Source organism: Lissotriton helveticus, chromosome 1_1 (genome assembly GCF_964261635.1).
Source record: "Lissotriton helveticus chromosome 1_1, aLisHel1.1, whole genome shotgun sequence".
NCBI lineage: Eukaryota > Metazoa > Chordata > Amphibia > Caudata > Salamandridae > Lissotriton > Lissotriton helveticus.
The window spans coordinates 1,237,046,978-1,237,061,385 of record NC_136057.1 but is presented as its reverse complement, the minus strand read 5'-3'; positions in this window follow the sequence as shown (position 1 = coordinate 1,237,061,385).

Genomic DNA, 14,408 nt, shown 5'->3' with positions numbered 1-14,408 from the left:
TTACCTCCGCTCTCAGAACAATTTTTTGCCAAATATTTTCTATGTGCAAAATTTGGGATTTGGGTTATTTAGGCACATTTAACACCACTGTCAGGGTTCCACGACTAGAGGGACACTGCTTGGGGCATTAGGACTCACTTAGTCTGGGTCAAGGTGCAGGTTCAATTTGGACAACCCTTTTCTGTCCCAGAGGATTTGAACAGGAGGCCAGCAAAGTAGACCTTGGAGTCAATCTCTTAGTCTTGGGTGCAGGTGATGAAGCAGGGCTCAAGCAACAGGGCAGGCCTCTGAGTGTTCTAGGCAGTCTCCATGCAGCAAAGCAGTCCTTCCATGTACAGCAAAGCAGTCCTTCCATGTACAGCAAAGCAGCCTTGTGAGGTACTCAGCAGGCCACAGCAGTCCAAAGCAGCAGGCTCCTTCCGCAGGCCCAGAAAGTGAATGGAAGAGTGAGTCTGAAAATCCCCTTTTTATACATGGTGCCTGTTAGAAACGGGGATTCCTGGTTGGCTAGGGCATGCGCCAAAGCCAGGCAGAAACTCCCATTTCTAGTCAAGGCAAGGGAGTTAGACACTGAAGATACTCCCCGCTCACCCCCGTTGTAGCTTAGTGCGAGTAGTTAGGCTTATCCCAGAGGCAATGTGTAAAGTGTTTGTGCAACACACACACACATCGACACACTAGGCACACCACAAAAGAGACTCCTCACAAGGTTATAAAAAAATAGCCTTTGTATTATGTAAAACACATTAGAGAACAATCACAGATAGATATACACTGTGCCAACTGGCACCAGGTCACAATTTTAGGGGAATATGCACAGGGCAGCGCCAATCGGGTCGCTGCCAGAACCATCACAAAAGTACAATTAGCAACGCAACCAGTATACAACTTTAAGTATAAAACAGCCAGTAGCTACTGGTGAAATAGTGTACCCAGCCTTAATCACAATAGGCATACATCACATTTAGATCAGGCATAACCTAAGCATCATAGTATGACATTAGGCATAATCACATAAGCATCTCATTAGGCATAAACATTATTGCTGTACATTACACTGGCGGAGTGCACATATCAGGCATAATCATAATCAGCAGCGCACTGTGGCCAACTACCTATAGAGTGCACACATTAGATTATCACCATTACGGTACATGGAGTGCCAACCTTGGCATGGTAACCCAACATGCATGCGGGCATCAGGCATTACCATCATCACTGAGCCTGGTGCAAAATAGGCAAAACCATGCAGTAGTGCATTCTTACTCTTAGGGACAATAACCAGTAACACAGCATCTATCATCTGCAGAACATAAGCAGCAGTGGTGTACTATTACCAACACATGGAGAGTGCACACTTCCATCAACACATCATGCCTTCCTTCAGGCTGTGCAAATTGCCAAGACTGCACCTAACACTTACGGAGTGTCCACCTGGTAAGCGTACCTGGAATCAGGCGTGAAACCGTTATCACTGGACCCGAACACACCCGTAACGCATATAGCCTGTAAAAATGCCCAATGTCTCCAGGGGACCTACGCCCTACAGCCTCCTCTTGGCCATGGGCACCTTTCTCATGGGCCTCCTCCTTCAGCCTGGACACCGGCCGCAAACTTGGATCTACGTGGGAGGTGGTCTGGGGGCGAGCAACGTGTCACTCTTCCTCAATCCCCCCTTTTCTCCACGCTCCAAAAACAAAAGGGGAGCAGTCACCAGGGGAGGCCTCTCTGGCCCTCCACTCCTCTGTCTAACTGGGGCCGTCTCACCTGGGTTCTTGTTACAGATGACCCCCGGTGCCTCTTGTCTATCTGCCCATGCTTCACTTCAGGGTGGCGGGCCACGATCTTCCTTCTGCCGGTATTCCAGTCTGCAGTTTTTGCTGGCACTCACACCACTCTGGTATTCTTCACGAGCGGGCGCCTTGGATCCTCATGATCCCTCGAGGCTCCTGGCTGCAAGTCGAGAGACAGATCTCCCCTCTCTTGGGATTCAGCTGGCTCAGGCAACACACGGGGCTCTCTCCTTCCTGGACTGGAGTCGCACGCACTATCAGGCAGCAGGCTCCTCCGAACTGCTTCTGTTGCCCGTCTCGTGGCTGTGGGCTCTGCCCACAGTCAGGCTGACACTGCCTGGCTCCCTGGTCGCGCTGGAAGCGGCCAGGTGGCACTTCTCTCGGCAGCTCCTTTCTGGGCAGCTCCTCAGTGCGGGGTGGGCAGCTGCTCTCCAGAATTAAAGGCTAGTGCGGGGTGGGCACCTGTTTTTAAGACAAAGGCAAGTGCGGTGTGGGCACCCGTGCGGAGAGCACAGAAGGCAGGGTAAGTTCCTGCCGATTTCAGGAGCACAGGGTGGAATCCCACATGCCAGGGATTCCCTTGCAGCCTTGAGCTGCAGCCACCAGCTCTTCAACTCCTGGGCAATGAAGGCAAAGCGCTCACAAGGCGCTAGAAAGCAGGCAGAGCTGGAGTAAAGTTGTAGCGCTCACCAGTTGCTGGGTTCCACAATGAAGAGGCAAAGCTGGGCAAGGTCAGCCGACCAGGGGACAGCACACTAAGCAGACCAGCAATACCTAAGAACAGTCAGGCACAACATAGAGGCAATCCTTCCAGGGCAGCAGCCTTTACTCCTGCAGGGTTTCTTCCTGGGTCCAGCAGAAGGAAGAGGGGCAAGTTGGGCACAGGGGACATGCACACAGGGTCCCGTGGCCGTTCCTCATGGCAGAGCGTCCCCTCCAAGTCAGCACAAGCACAACACCAACATGGGGTCACAGCCCCTGTATTTATGCACCCTTCTGCCCTGCTACTAGAAAGGGGCAGAAGCTTCTGGAAGGGTCTTTGGGGAAACAAGTCCCAACTGGTCTTGGGGAGTGTAGAGCACTTTGTTTACCAGGCTTCCCTCCTCCCTTTATGAGCTGGGGCTTGGTAATCAGACACACCACAGAGGCGGAGCCAGCATTGTACAGGGCAGGCACAGACCTATTCAGGGACAGGGGACTTCTCCGCCCACTACTCCAATTGCAGATCTCCTATTCAGCCTGACGCTGACTCACCCTGCTCTCCCTGGAGCCACCCACACCTCACAAGCCCGGTCACTTCTAGAACCAGATGTGCAATACACAACAGACAGGCAGGCACACAGTACACAGAAATGCAAACTTCTAAAAGTGGCATTCCTAAAATAGTGAAAATAAATCTGTGCACACCATTGCACAGCATTTATTATTTCCATTCCATACATACCAAACATGACATACTTATTTTGTTCCATTCAGGAGTTATCCCATAAGGGGGGATTCCCAATGTTAGCCTATGGCGGGCAGAGAGCACAGGCACTTTGTACTGCTAAACAGTGCAACAGTGCCCAGAGTCCTGGAACCTCCAACACCATGTTAGAGAAAAGGCTAGGAGGAAGGAAAAAAGTTTAGGGATGACCCTGAAAAAAGGGCCAAGTCCAACAGTGCCTTATTTGGGGCAGGTGACGTTTCTGCATAACTCTCATGAAGTGCCTGAAGTTTTCTGACTCCCCTGCCATAGGGTGTCAAGTCCTTTGTGTGAAGGCAGAGCACAGCCTATTCAGTTGCAAGTGGGGCTGCTTCCAGCTCTGCCTCCACCCCCTATCTAACCAGTTGATGCCAATCCAGGCACACAAAATCCCATATTGATTGGCTCTCTGGGAGAAATAAACAAAGTCCAACTGCCAACTACACTCAGTTGAGTCTGCAGGCATCCAATAGTTTAGGGCAGGAAAATGCCATCTTTCTGAAATTTTCAAATTGTAACTTAAAATTCAACTTTATCATTAAAGGGGAGTTTTAATTGCAATTTCTCAGCCACCAAACATGAACTACTTACCTGTTCCCAAACAAAAGTTAGCACTTATTAAATGTAATAAGGCATGCCGTGTTATCCTATGAGAGAGGTAGTCCTCACAACAGTGAAAAACAGATCTAAGAGTTTTTTCACTACAAGAACACACTTAAAAATACATGGCCAACTTTTTGATTACAATGCACCCTACCCTGTGGGCTACCTAGTGCTTACCTTAGGGGTGTCTTATGTGCACTAAAAGGTTGGTTTTAAGGCTTGGTAACATGTTTATATCCCCATGTCAAAATTGTGGTTTAAAACTGCATTGGGGCTGCAATGGCAGGCCTGGGACGTGTTTGAAGGGGCTTTTTAAGTTGGTGGGTCGCGCTGGAAGCGGCCAGGTGGCACTTCTCTCGGCAGCTCCTTTCTGGGCAGCTCCTCAGAGCGGGGTGGGCAGCTGCTCTCCAGAATTAAAGGCTAGTGCGGGGTGGGCACCTGTTTTTAAGACAAAGGCAAGTGCGGTGTGGGCACCCGTGCGGAGAGCACAGAAGGCAGGGTAAGTTCCTGCCGATTTCAGGAGCACTGGGTGGAATCCCACATACCAGGGATTCCCTTGCAGCCTTGAGCTGCAGCCACCAGCTCTTCAACTCCTGGGCAATGAAGGCAAAGCGCTCACAAGGCGCTAGAAAGCAGGCAGAGCTGGAGTAAAGTTGTAGCGCTCACCAGTTGCTGGGTTCCACGATGAAGAGGCAAAGCTGGGCAAGGTCAGCCGACCAGGGGACAGCACACTAAGCAGACCAGCAATACCTAAGAACAGTCAGGCACAACATAGAGGCAATCCTTCCAGGGCAGCAGCCTTTACTCCTGCAGGGTTTCTTCCTGGGTCCAGCAGAAGGAAGAGGGGCAAGTTGGGCACAGGGGACATGCACACAGGGTCCCGTGGCCGTTCCTCATGGCAGAGCGTCCCCTCCAAGTCAGCACAAGCACAACACCAACATGGGGTCACAGCCCCTGTATTTATGCACCCTTTTGCCCTGCTACTAGAAAGGGGCAGAAGCTTCTGGAGGGGTCTTTGGGGAAACAAGTCCCAACTGGTCTTGGGGAGTGTAGAGCACTTTGTTTACCAGGCTTCCCTCCTCCCTTTATGAGCTGGGGCTTGGTAATCAGACACACCTCAGAGGCGGAGCCAGCATTGTACAGGGCAGGCACAGACCTATTCAGGGACAGGGGACTTCTCCGCCCACTACTCCAATTGCAGATCTCCTATTCAGCCTGACACTGACTCACCCTGCTCTCCCTGGAGCCACCCACACCTCACAAGCCCGGTCACTTCTAGAACCAGATGTGCAATACACAACAGACAGGCAGGCACACAGTACACAGAAATGCAAACTTCTAAAAGTGGCATTCCTAAAATAGTGAAAATAAATCTGTGCACACCATTGCACAGCATTTATTATTTCCATTCCATACATACCAAACATGACATACTTATTTGTTCCATTTAGGAGTTATCCCATAAGGGGGGATTCCCAATGTTAGCCTATGGCGGGCAGAGAGCACAGGCACTTTGTACTGCTAAACAGTGCAACAGTGCCCAGAGTCCTGGAACCTCCAACACCATGTTAGAGAAAGGCTAGGAGGAAGGAAAAAAGTTTAGGGATGACCCTGAAAAAAGGGCCAAGTCCAACAGTGCCTTATTTGGGGCAGGTGACGTCTCTGCATAACTCTCATGAAGTGCCTGAAGTTTTCTGACTCCCCTGCCATAGGGTGTCAAGTCCTTTGTGTGAAGGCAGAGCACAGCCTATTCAGTTGCAAGTGGGGCTGCTTCCAGCTCTGCCTCCACCCCCTATCTAACCAGTTGATGCCAATTCAGGAACACAAAATCCCATATTGATTGGCTCTCTGGGAGAAATAAACAAAGTCCAACTGCCAACTACACTCAGTTGAGTCTGCAGGCATCCAATAGTTTAGGGCAGGAAAATGCCATCTTTCTGAAATTTTCAAATTGTAACTTAAAATTCAACTTTATCATTAAAGGGGAGTTTTAATTGCAATTTCTCAGCCACCAAACATGAAATACTTACCTGTTCCCAAACAAAAGTTAGCACTTATTAAATGTAATAAGGCATGCCGTGTTATCCTATGAGAGAGGTAGTCCTCACAACAGTGAAAAACAGATCTAAGAGTTTTTTCACTACAAGAACACGCTTAAAAATACATGGCCAACTTTTTGATTACAATGCACCCTACCCTGTGGGCTACCTAGTGCTTACCTTAGGGGTGTCTTATGTGCACTAAAAGGTTGGTTTTAAGGCTTGGTAACATGTTTATATCCCCATGTCAAAATTGTGGTTTAAAACTGCATTGGGGCTGCAATGGCAGGCCTGGGACATGTTTGAAGGGGCTTTTTAAGTTGGTGGCACAATTTGTGCTACAGTTCCACTAGCAGAATTTAATTTACAGGCCCTGGGTATATGGTTTACCACTCTACAAGTGACTTATATGTAACTTAAATATACCAATCAGATGTAAGCCAATGCTACCATGTTTAAAGGAGAGAGAACACACTTTAACAATGGTTAGAATTGATAAAGTGCACAGAGTCCCAGGGGCCAACTAAAGGAATTCAGCAAGAATTGTAGGAGTGAAGGTAAAAGGTTTGGGGGAAGACCACCATGAGGTTGACAAGCCGAACATGATCTAAATCTAAACCCACACTCCTGCACTGCTTTATATAATGTTCTGTGTACAAATATTCCTCCTAGACAAAAACATTTTATGCAAAGTGCTGATAACATATCCCACCATTCTATGCATTATATAGTCTGGTTCTATGGGAGAGTTTAGTGGAAAGAGATTCTCCTACCAGCTAGCACCATGAAAGATTCCATTTTGTTTTATGTCTAGAAATTCTTCAGAGCAAAGAGAAAGGGATTAGTTTAGAGCATCAATCATGCTACTTCACTAATAGGAATAGGTGAGACGTAAGAAGACCTGCAGGCATATGTAATTATGTATGAACAGAAAATGGGACATTGGAGGATGACATTGACTTCAAGCAAGAACAGTAAAACAGTAAGAACTCTTAACGGACGATTCAGAGTAAGCATTGCCATGGTCACATATCAACTTCAGTTGCAGGCTGTGTATCTAATTCTTTATCTACATTTCTGTCATGCCATTTTAAAAGTTGAAGAATTTCTGAAATTCGTGACTATGGAATTTCCATTTTAGTGGACATATGTGGCCAGATTTACTGGAAAAGAAGAGGAAGAGAGAAGAAAGAATGACAGAAGAAAGATGCCCTATCTACTAAGATATGGAGCACTTCTACTCTCTCTCACAGCTGCTGCACTGTGTGCAGCCTAGCGCCTAGGCAGCCTTGAATGAAGGTGCAAGGGTGCTTGCATTATTGGCAGGATCATTTTTGTACAGGAGAATGTACCTTTCTGCACAAAAACAATCATTAGAAGCATATTTCTCTTTCTATGTGTACTGCTGCAGCTCACATGGATCGAGGAAGTACCAAGGAGAAATAAAGATATTTCTTCTCATTACATCAGCCTCGGGTAGGCACATCATTTTGATGCATGTAATCCCAACCTGATCATTAGAGGCATATAGCTATTTCTATGAATGCAGAATGCAGCGCTTGTGGAAAGAGGAAGAAATAAGGAGAAATAAAGATATTTCCACTTGTTACACCAGACACAGGTAGATGCTCCATTTTGAAGCAAACCCAAGCTTACAAGTCTCTGTAAATCTATGGTAGCTTCAAAATACATGGATGGATGCATGAGAATGCCCATGCTCCACCCAGCTAATGCCTACCCGATGCAAAGTAATGCAAGGCAGCACTATGTGTTGTGTTATTTTGATTTACTAAACCACGCAAATCTACTTTGCGTTGCTAGTAAATGCCAAAGAGGACTTTGTGGCTTGGTTGCACCATCACAGTGATATAAACCAGATGCAAAAACTTAGTAAATCTTGAGCCATTCTACCTTTGATCATACTTCAGCTATATGGTGAAATTCTTACACAGAACATACCTTTCATTAGCTGAAATGATCCGCTGTTTCCTGATCTTTAGGAGAAGAGGAATGTATTTCACATACTCTAGAATGCATATCTTTCAGTCATGTTGTTAACTCTGATCTATGTCATATGTAGAGAATCAGGTGCATACATACTGCAATTTGGGTCCTGGAGCTGGTTGAGCAGAGGAAAATATGAGGAGTTTTTCTTACCAAGATTTTGTGAGGATCTCATGGAGGTTTTGCAATATCTTTCACAGCTTTCAGACTGAAAATTTAAGTTTACCAAAAAAAAACAAAGCAGACAGGAGCAACTTGTATAATGGGAAGTTTTAAACATCATAAACTCATGCAACATCATGACACCTACAAGTACCAAACAAGGAAAAACAGCCCCTTTGTTCATTCATTAAAGTAATATTAAGAAATACTTTAGGTCTCATTATGAGTGCCACAGTGTGGGGGTGGAGGACATTAATTTCTCTTCCTCCGAGTTAAAAAAATCCTAGGCATACCATTAACTTTGTGAGTTTGAAACTAAAGCAGATTCTAGATTGAACACTGAAAATCCCCACAATAATGAGTAATTACCGGGGCAATGAGTAATTCCTGGATTCCCCATGCTACCCAGCAGATTCCCCCGAAATTTCAGGGCATACATAACATTGGTTGTGATGTAGCAGCCTTGTTATTCCAATGGGAAAGGTAACTCCCATACTAGCTTCATTAGAGATTGAGGCCCCTTATCAAAAGGAGTGGCATTCCAAAATAACAAAATTCCCCTGATGTACCAAAACCAAGGATGTATCCATAAATCACAAATGTTATGTTTAAATGCAAGTACTTAAAAGGTCAGAGTTACCCAATGTAAGTACAGCTGGATCTGAAAAAAGGTGTCACATCTGCATACACATATTAGCAGGCACATGAGTGGTATGATTCCTGATGGAAGCACTGTTCTATCCACCGTTATTTATGCTCTAGAAGGGAGGATTCTGATCTGGAATGTGTGGGGGTGGTCAGTTGGGGGAAGGATCACTCCCAGTTTAGACATACAATCATTAAAGAGCTCACCTGAGTTTAAGTTGGCTCTTTCAAATCTTTGATTTCTGGATTCATCATGGGTGACGAGCTTTGTACACGTTCAAGGAGGGGAGCCGGTAGACCCTGCGTGAGGTGCGGTTTGCAGGATTGCCCTGTCTACATTAATTTTGTATCTGAATGTGCCAGCAGCCTGCGACCATGCAGTCATTGTTATTACCTCTTATGGTAAGCCTGACACCATTCTGCACATAATTTGGGAGAAGAGGGTCCATCCATTGCCTGTTCTGCTCACAAATTGGAAGCACAGTCTATGTCCATTGCTGCAAACTCCGTGCAAGCCACCTCTCCTGGGAGGTGCTGTGTCAATTGAGAAGTGTGTGACTCTGATGCCAGGCAACGGTTTGTTGCAGGAAGTCTCCAGTGTTATGGAGACCATGTGAGCTCTACATGCCTGCATCTTCACATAAGAGCCATTTCAAGTATTTAAAGAGACACGCTTGAATTATCCTGACCATCTGCATCTTCTAATTAGAGGCATTTCAAGTATTTAAAGAGATACGCTTGTATTATTCTGAACGTGAAGAATGGACAAATTATAAACAGCACAACATGTTTAGATAAACCTGTGAGTAGCATTTGAAAAAACGCCTCTGTGCTATGCATGGTTTAAACACTTACAGTACATATTCATTCTTTCTTCATCCCTGTGAAGGAAATATTGCCAGATTTCCAGTGCCTACATGTTTTAGGAATGCCCTTGGAGAACCAATTATACCTTGGGATGACTGGAAGGAGTGTTTTGGATGCTTATATTATGGCTTTAGGAGGGGACATGTTACATCTTTTAGGAAGTTGGCAATGTTAATACATTGTCTTAGTGTTGAAGGAAGATGCATACTGGAATATCTTCCGTTTCTTTTTGATGACAAAGATGAGATTGATGAGATGGAGGAACATGACAAGGCATTGCTTTAACTGAGTTTGAATTTCGGGAAAAAAAGAATGAAGTGGTGGAAAAGTTCATGTTCCTTATAAGATGCCAGTTTTCTGGTGAATCTGTGGAGCGCTACGTTGCCAGATTACTGTCATTTGTGGCAACTTGCAACTACAAAGATTTCCTTGACAAAATGCTTAGAGAGAAGTTGGTGTTTAAGGCTAATTTTGAAAGGTGCAGCAAACATTATTGAACACCAAAGATTTAATATTGCAGATGGCTGTGAACATAATGAAAAGAGCAGAGTCTACAGGTTAAGGTTTACAGAAGTTACCATCCAAGGAAAGAATCATAGTTGTTCAAAAGGAGTTTCCGAAGTTCAAAAAAGAGGACGCTATGGGAATGTTGACTAAAGTTGTGGACAAATGTAATTTGACTTGCTACAAGTGTGGGTTATAGTGTCATTTGGCATTAGATGACTGTTGTTCTGCCTTAGGCCAATTGTGCAGGAAATGCAAAATAAAAGGGCATTTCGTCACGGTGTGCTGGGGAAGAGTTGGTGTCCTGAGAAAAACTAAAAGTGTAGTAAAGGGTGTAGAGGTTTATAATAAAGAGAGTATCTGTCGGGATGTAATTTTGTAGGTGCAACAGGTAGGAAGTGTCAAAGAGGATAATCCCTTTTGCTAAATCAAGATTGATGGGGAATATGTGAGGGTGATGACAGATTCTGGAGCCAGGTATACACTCATTGGAGAAGAGTATTTAAGAAAGCTTCCTAAGTGTATTCTGATTCCCCCAGATGTTAAGATGGTAGCATATGTGAATAAATTATAGATCTGCTGGGATTCATTGACGCCTGAGTGGAGTTCCAAGGGGTGGAGGTTCCTTGTAAGGCTTATTTTGCCAAGGAAGGATCTTGCTTGTTAGGGTGGCCACAATAAAGAGATCTGTTCATGTAAAGTTTCCCAAACCATCTTGATCAAGTTTCCGTGTGCAGCCTAGACTATGCAAGGTGGGAAGGACATCACATTTGTAAAAGATCAGTATCCATTGGTGTCCAAGGATGAGTTGATGGGGAGATCAAAGGGTATAGGCACAAAAATTGTACTGAAGGACGGTGTGATTCCCAATGCTCACAAGCTCCATAATGTGCCTTTTATTTTGAGAGAGCCCTAATGCTGAGAATTGCAGAGGTTGTGTGATATGGGAATAATTGAGAGAATTGAGATGTCACAATGGTTGGCCCCCATGGTGATAGCCAAGAAAAGTAATGGAGATTTGCGCCTTTGTGTTGACTTGCAGGACTTGAATGCTGCCATTTAGATTGACACGCATCCCTTGCCCAATATTGGTGAAATGTTTTCTGCCGTCAAAAGGGCTAAGGTACTTTCCACCCTTGTTCTCTCTTCCGTGCATCACCAAATTGTGGGGTACCTCAAATCTCACCCGTTGACACCGATTTTCATGTCTGATAAATAGATGCCATTTGGTTTGGCATCCGCATTGCTTCAGAGAGCGATTCATCATCTTTTGAAAGATTTGCTTCTAGTTACATACTTTCAAGATGATATTCTGGTGTTTGGAGTAGATGTTGTTGAGAATGATCTCGCGTTGAAAACAGAACTGGAGATTTTGCAAGAGAGTGATTTAACAATAAAGAAGGAAAACCGTAAGATGAGAATGAATGGAGTGGAGTATCTGGGGCATTAGATTGATGAAAGAGTAATTTCTCCTAAATGAAAATTGGTGTCTGCTATTAAAGAAGCTCCTTCTCTGGTGAACAAAGATCAATTAAGATCATTCCTGTGTCTAGAAAATTACTATTTCAGATTTGTTCCTATGTTTGCTGAAAAGACAAAGTTCATGAGGAAACTCATGGTCAAGAATCAAAAGTGTGTGTGGTGTGATGGATGCAAGAAGGAATTCTGCGACTTTAAAAAGAGCATTGCCCTTGTACCAAAGCCTTTTAATACTAAGGATATGTTCATCATAAACACTGATGCTAGTTGCATAGAGCTGGAAATGCTGTTGCCGAGCAGAAATGGGGAGGTCACCATTGTTAATGCATCAAGACCCCTGATGGATGTGTAGATAAATTACTCCATGATTGAAAGAGAGGTGTTGACTTACTGGTGGGGAGTTAATTATTTAAAGACATTTATGTTGGGAATGGAGGTTGGGATCTGTACAGATCATAAACCTTTGGTTGATGTTTTTTCTACTAAAGGTGCTGGAAGAGCTTCTGCTAGAATACCACAGTGGGTGATACGAATGTTAGAATACAACTACAAGTTGGAATATCTCCCTGGGAAGAAGAATGAAGACCTTTTTCACCAGGTAGGCATTGAATCGTATGTTGTGAGAGAGGTGTTGATGAGAGGGAAGTTGCTTGTGGTGCTGTCAGAATTGAGGGAATGGATTGTGAAGTTGACACATGTAGGCCTTATTGGCATTAGTGCCACTAAGAGACGCATTAAAACTGAAAATAGGTATGCAGGGTTAGACGGTGACATGGAGCATTATATTAGGGATTGTCTGCCCTGATTTTGGACCGACAAGTCTCAGAAAACCATGGAGTATCCACCTGTAGTTTCGGACAAATCTGATGGTCCATGGAAATAAATTGCCATTGACATCATGGGGCCAGGGGCTACATTGGGTAAGTGTCCCAAATACACTATTGTAGTGATAGATTATATCTCTTGTTGGCCTGAGGTGAGGTTCTTAGAGCAAGTAACCATAGTTTCGGTAATTGATTTTTTTGATTAAGTGTTTGACCGGGAAGGAGTGCCTGAGAACGTTGTTTCCAATAATGGTGTACAGTTTGTCTCCAAAGAAATTAGAGTATTTGGCTATGATGAGTGGAGGAGAGTGGAGAAAAGCTATTGGGAAGTCAATATGGAGTTATCGCACAACACCCCACAGTGTAACAGGAGAGTCACCTTTTAAAGGTGATGAGAGGGTGCAAGTCACAAGCATTGTTGTCGAAAGGGTCAGAGAAGAAGAAGGTGCTTTTGGAGAATGTGTTGGATGAGTATAGTGTGGGTGAGTTATGAAGGTACGTAAGGTAAATAAGTGTGAATCAAAGTTTTCACGTTCCCCTTTCAAATAAGAAGACTGAATAAGTATTCCATTCTTTTCAGTGATGGTAATGTTTGGAAGCATAAAAAGGTGGTGAAGATTCCTGAGGTACGTTTGATCCTGAAGAAGAGGCATCTCATTTCCACGGAAAGAGTTTGGTTCATGAAGGTGATGTTTAAGGTGGAAAGGGAAAATCTCAAGTGTTTGCTAATTGTCAGGAGCTTAAGCTCCCAGGAAAATTCAAAGATTTCTTGTTGCCAGGGAGCAGGCAATTATACATGTTTATTTATTTGCTATTCTTCTTAGTTCTGGCATACTATTGTGTGAAACCGAGTTACTGTATATGTTTTCCATGTTTGCATTATTTTTACTTTGCTATATTGAATTATTGTTATATATCTTTATCCTGGTAAATGTAAATATTTTCATGTACTCATTTTTTTGTTGCTATATAACATTTCTTTATCTTTTCAAATGCATATTATTGGTAATAGGTATTTCTTAGATTATGGTGTACATATTATGTTGTGTGTTTTAAGGGGGGGAGTGTTATATCCAGAATCATTTAAGCTCTAGAAGGGAGCAATTCGATCTGGAACGTATGGGGCGCCAGTTGCAGGAGGGCTGTGTTCCAGTCTAGACATACACTCATTAGAGAGCTCACCTGAGTTTAACTCGGCTCTTTTGCATCTTTTGATTTCTGGATTCATCATGCATCCACTTAATGGATGTGTAATGAAGAGTTATCGGAAATGGCTTTTTTTGCTCCTCTAACAATACTCAGTCATTTATCTTAGTAGCAGGGCTGGCTTTAGGGCAGTGGGACCAGTGCGGCCGCACTGGGCGCTGACCTGTGGAGGAGGCGCTGACCTCAGAGGGGGGGCGCTGTGTTTAGCTATAACTTCTTATTGGAGAGATGAGGGGCACTTATGCCCTGTGGTAGTGAGAGAATCCGAGGAGGCAGTCATGGGGTGTGGGGGCGCCATAAATGCAGGATGCCCGTGGTCCCTGCAGGGGACCCCATAGGAGGGTAGACCCCGTAGTATGTCCGTGGGCAGCCGGGTAGCCCATCCTCTGGGAGGGGCTGGGGTGCGGCGTGAGCTGAGGGGCGGGATAAGGGGTGGGGCCAAGGGAGGGTTTATATGGGTGGCCCCTCCTACCACGCGCCCTCTTTGCTGCTGCCCACCTCCCTAGATAGGTCGCATCTCTGGCTGCTCCCCGTTGTGGTCCGGCCGTAGGCTGCCCCCCCCCTTTTCCCCGCCCGGACTCTAGACCCATGTTTTCATCTCCGAGCGTCGTGGATAAGGTAAGCGGACACTCCATTGCTTCCCCCGGGCCCCGTCCTTGGGTAAAAACCCAAGTTGTACAGGGCTCCGTGGCTATGACCACGGGGAGGCACGAGGTCCGTTACGGTTTGTGTGCGGGTTGTCGTGCGAGTTTGGGGGCAGCAAGAGCTGGAGGTTGGGTAGAGTGGGGCACAGCGTGATTGATCGGGTGCGGGTCAA